Source organism: Oryzias latipes, chromosome 11 (assembly GCF_002234675.1).
Source record: "Oryzias latipes chromosome 11, ASM223467v1".
Lineage (NCBI taxonomy): Eukaryota > Metazoa > Chordata > Actinopteri > Beloniformes > Adrianichthyidae > Oryzias > Oryzias latipes.
Window position 1 is genome coordinate 26,528,296 of NC_019869.2, and position 5,725 is coordinate 26,534,020.

Genomic DNA, 5,725 nt, shown 5'->3' on the forward strand with positions numbered 1-5,725 from the left:
ACTTTTTAATCAGCTCTCAGCTCACATCTCTGGCACATTTGAAGCTTTCTTCATCATTTTCATCTTTGATCGGCTCCTTGGTTGCTCGGGATCTGAAGTTCTCAAACCTCATGAGTAATGTGTGCAAAACTAATTAGTGCAAGCCATGCTGTGAGGAAACATGAGGGCTTTCCAGTAGCTGATAAAAAAAAGACAAAGCTACCCTTCTCAAATGTGAGTGAGTGGAAACAGATCCTTTAAAATCTGGATCTGAGACGTGTTGCTTGAACTGCACAGAAGCTCCTTGCTGTTAACACCTCCTCTCTCCCGGGCCTCCGACCGTCACTCACAAAGACGCAAACCGTCAAACTTTCTGTCATCCGAGTTGGAACCTGGGAGCACATCACAAGGCTCCAAACTTTTAATGATTGTTGAAACTTTTTCCCGTTTCTAAAGGGCAAATGAACTGCATGCCCCCCCCCCCCCCCCCCCCAAACGTTTTTGACGTTCACGTTAAAATGTCATACTCAAGTTAAAATGAGTGCATCTCAAGAAGGGAGGGAAGAAACCCAGTAAATAAGCCCCTCTGAAGTGATGTCACAATGACCAGAACAAAGTTGAAGAGATGACACCTCTCCAAATGTTAGCCCAAGATTCACAGAGACCAAATCGTTTTCTAATCATGTCGATGTTGTTATTCCTGAACCAGGTAGCCCTTGTGCTATCCTAGGCACTTTAACATTGGGAGTTGGGTCATCTAGACCAGTGTTTTTCAACCAGTGTGCCGCGGCACACTAGTGTGCCGTGAGAGATGGTCAAGTGTGCCGTGGGAAATTGCCCTCATTAACTGATCTAAAAACATTTTCCATCTCCATGATTTCAGCTCTGTGTTCATCCAAACAGGCCCTGATAAAACACTGAGGAGTTAGGAATATAAAAGATCATAAAATACTTTTTCTTTGTGTTTATTTTATTTTTTTAAAGACATTTTGATAAGGTACCGCGATTCAGCTGCACCTTCGGCTGTATTTTGGAAACGTCCCGTCCCTTTAACTGTCTCCACCAATCATTCTTGAAGGCTTAATCACATGTCATCGGTCTGACCAATCAGAAGTGCTTAAAGTCTTCACTTCCTTGTCCCGATTTAGCTCGTAAAGTCGCTCAGTTCTAAAAACAAATAGCAGCTAAAGCTCGTCTTTAGCGGTGTAGCTTTCCACAGAATCCGGTATCAGACCGTGTAACAAGTGAACAAAACAATGAAGCTCCGAAAAGCAATCTCCGGCCGTTTTATGCACTACATCTCCCATGATGCATGGGGTTGTGAGAGTGACAGCGCATACGGAGATCTGTTGTTAAACGTCTTGAAACCAACGAACACACATCAAACTGTTTTTAAATCTTCTAACTTATCTTTTATTGCATCTTTTAGAAAAAAACAGCTGCAGTTTCCAGCTTTTTTCTGCAACAATTATCTCAAAAATGCATGTAATATTGCGGAGGGGCTGTAGATCAATACAGACTATGAGTTTCTCCTTTTTTTTTAATTTTTGGATGCTGGTGTGCTGCGGGATTTTTTTTAAGGTTAAAGTGTGCCGTGGCTCAGAAAAGGTTGAAAAACACTGATCTAGATCCACTAGACAGTGCTCTGAACCTTTTTTCTTCAATGATTTGTGATCTTCACTGGTGTCCATGGATTACATGAAATCTTTCCACCTTTATCCACCTTTGTCATGGTAGGGAGAACACCTCAATGGAAGGGGGGGGGGTCATAGGATAGCACAAGGGTTAACTTAATGACGAGGCCTTTCCTGTTATGTCACACACAGATGGAAGCAGACTGACTCTGAGGTAGACCTTCAGAGTGTGCTAGCTTTAGCATGTTTATTATCCTCAAATCACACAGAATAGTTTGAGCTTGTGTAAAAAGTGTTCTCTAAAACCAGCCGCTATGGCTTTTGGTTTTTCTTACTTCAACAGCCACATTTCAGTAATTTTATGAATGATTAACACTTGGGAAACTATGAAACCCTGCTTTTAAATGTGTCTTTAACAGGAATTGCACCCATCTAAAACCTGCAGTGTTCCACTTGTCATGAACACATCCCATGAAATAAATCAGGCGAAGCTTCTGCAGGAAATCTTGGGATTTCTGTTTTGGACCGTGCCAAGTTCCAGAGTTGTAAAATTGGACCATTTTAGATTGAACTAAATCCAGACAAACTGCCAGACCTCAGACCTCAAAATGCATGTAATATTGAAGTTGATGTTGGTGTAAAACAGAATGATTTTAAAGTTCTTCGGGCATCTCTGGATATTTGTAAGGCTCATATAAGGTGCACATGTATGGGTATCGCTGTTGTTTGGCGTCCTTATGCCACGTTGGTCCTTAGTAAGGTGTGAGTACTGGGGGAGGGGTTTTGAAAAAATGAAATATCTTTACAACATACCTACGTCTAATCTCTGTCCCCCTTACTTATCCTCACGTGTTATAAAAATTTTCACTACGACCTGTCGCACACGGCATGCTTGTAGAAAAGATGGATATGAACATTTTCCCTCTCCCAGCTCATTGAGCGGTCTACGAATGTGATTCTTTGTATGGGTCACCTGCGTGCCCCGTTTGCCCTTTTTTCAGCTGCCCGTATCCTCTCGTAAGAGCAGTTAGACTTTATTGGTATTTCTGTCCCGTCTAGTGTTCCAGTCTTTGTTAAAAGGTGGATGAGTTTGGCAGAGGTTTGATCAGAAGTTGTGTCCAGACACTCCTATTTCAGCCATTTGGAAGGTGTTGAATCAACAGCTTAAGTTTATGATTAGCAGATGAAATAATCAGCACTTCACAGCATTTGATAACCTCTTCAATCTGCTTTGGTTTGTAAATGTTCAGATCTGCACCAGCTTTTTTCTTTTTACTGCTTTTGTCATGACGTCCACGTAAGTCAGAATATAGATTTACCTGCATTATGCAACAGCAGGAACTCTATCCAAATCCCTCTCAGGCCCACTGCATTGCCCTCATTAGTGGCATTAATAAGTAATTTAGGGCTCTAACTTCTATTTCCCCTCCGTCTTGTTCTAACACTGTACACGCCCTGCCTGTGAATTTCCCGCTTTTTTCCAGCCTCTAATTGCTTTCCTTTCTGCCTGATTCTGCACAGCTTCCAATACTGCCGGACACATTGTCACTGGTGGATATGTATGACACACAATTAGCAGGAAGTTAAATGGGGAGGCTAAGTGATGTTTTGCGGCCGGGGTAATGATAGGAATGATAATGACTGCAATGATAAAGGACGCTTCTCTGGTCTAATAGTGTTTGATTTCCCCGTAGGCCACCAAGAAGAGAGATAGAAGGTATCTGGGTTGCTCATCCAGTAAGAATGACCTTTTATTTCACAACAAGGCCTTGCAGATAGCAGGCACATCTCTCCACAAACTCTCATTAGATCAGAAAGCCGGAGGCAGAAGTGAAACTTTACTTGGCTGCAAGCTGGAGAAGTTTACAAGGTCAACCACCATCATTGGGAGTATGAATTTTAGATGATCTCTGTCTCTCTCTCGAAAAGCTAATCCCTAAGGAATCAGTGAGTAGGAGCCCAAGAACTCAGCAAAGATGTGGTCTGAAATCAATACGTGGCCTACATGTCAGTCTGAAGGGGGCTAAATCTCAACCACAGCAGTCTATGAAATTCAGAACTTGAAACACCCACTCACTTCTTGGTTTCTTCTGGCACAGAACATTTTATCAAGACCCTGAAACAGCAGCTTCCTTTATAGAGGCGGTGAGATTTTTACATTGTTTTGGTGATAACTGTAACTGAGCCAACAGTCATGTCCAAGAACATTTATCTACAGAATTTATATACATTTGGGAAAAAGCCTCTTTTTGTTCTCATCAGGTCATAGTGAAATGATGTAAATCCCCAATTGTGGGATAGAGTTTGTGTGGAACCATGTAAACAATGCACAAATGGTATCACAATAAGACACAACGGGCTTTGTGTTACCAATGCTGAGCAGTGCAGTAGTTAAATACAGTGTGTTATAACCTAGTTCACCTTTTACAGCCTCACTTTCACAGATTTGTTTAATAGAAATGTGTACGTTTTTTTTTTTTTACATTGTTCTATTTCCTGGTTGGGTGTAGACCACTGACAATCAATCTTCTCAGTGTTGTGTCTTGTATACAGAATGGCTTCAGTTTGTCAAATTCCCATAAATCTTTGATTGGGAGGAGATCTTTGTTTTTATTCTATAATACTGGACTTGTTTTCCTGTGAAGGTTTGAACAAGAGAGAAAAGTGTGAAAATGTTCACATCTGCCTGAAAAGAAGTGTGTAGTGAGGACTTTTACAACTTTCCACTATCTATAATCATTGTGAAAGAATTAAGTTGACTACTTTGCAAGTTATTTTTGGATTGTAACTTCCACGATACAAAGAAAACAAAGAAACTGAAACAATGACAATAGCTGGACAACTTTCTGCTGCTTGCTGAACCGTTAGACTGTTTTTATCAATCATTTTAAAAAAATCCTTACAAAAAATTTGATGGACATGAAAACATTCTGGGCTGCACAGTGGCGCAGTGGTTAGCGCTCTTGCCTCACAGCAAGAAGGTCCCCAGTTCAAGTCCTGGCTGGGGGACTTGAACTAGAACAATTATAGGGGACCTTATCCATGTGGAGTTTGCACGTTCTCCCTGTGCATGCATGGGTTTTCTCCGGGGACTCTGGCTTCCTCCCAATGTCCAAAAACATGCTTCATAGGTCATTTGGCAACTCTAAATTGTCCCTAGGTGTGAGTGTGCATTGCTGTGTGATTGTGGCCCTGTGACAGACTGGCAAACTATCCAGGATGTCCCCTGCCTTTGCCCACAAGTGGCTGGGATAGGCTCCAGCAGCCGTGTGACCCCAAAAGGGATAAAACAGAAGAAGATGAATGAAAACATTCTACTCATAGGCATTATGCAGTAGATTATGAATCATTTTTATACCTTCAAACAAAGGTTGTTCAAAGCAATTGTCTTGAACAAGGTTTGAATTAAGATATGTTAAACTCACAACAAAGCTACTGATCAATATTATAATTTTCCCCAACTGCTAAAACACTAAGTGCAATTCTCTAAGCCAGCCGATCAGTGCTTTAACTGGTTTTTCAAAAACAGCAGCAAAATCAACTGCAGTGCTTATGAGGGCAGTTCTAGACAGACTGAGGAGCTTTTTAAAGATGGATAACAGAGCAAGGCAAGTCCAAGACCAAGATCCAGACCTGAACCTGCACCTGAACCTGCACCAAGACTTAGAACCAGACAAAGAACAAGTTTTCTGATGAGACTGGGCCAGAGTTATAGTAATTATCATGTGTTGGTTCATGGCATAACCATGGGGGAAGAGGGTCAAATGGTCCAACCTCAACTAAGCAGGTTTGCTATGGCTTTAATCATATGGATATTCAGCCAGAAAATGACAGAAAAGATACAGTTTTTGTTGTTGGCTAGGACTATATAAAAGCTCACAAAAGTCTGTTCATCAGACAGCGGTTCAGCACAAAACACCAATTTTTATCAGTTTTCTTCCATCTTACTTTCCATTCCTTAACCCAATTTACAGTAAGATTTTCTTTTTCTGCTTGGCTTTGGAAAATGTACGAGACACAACATACACTCGGGAGAACCTATTGCAGGCCATGCACATGGCTCGTCTGGACATCCCAAATGAGTCCTGTAAAGGCTAGATCAGGCCCACAGC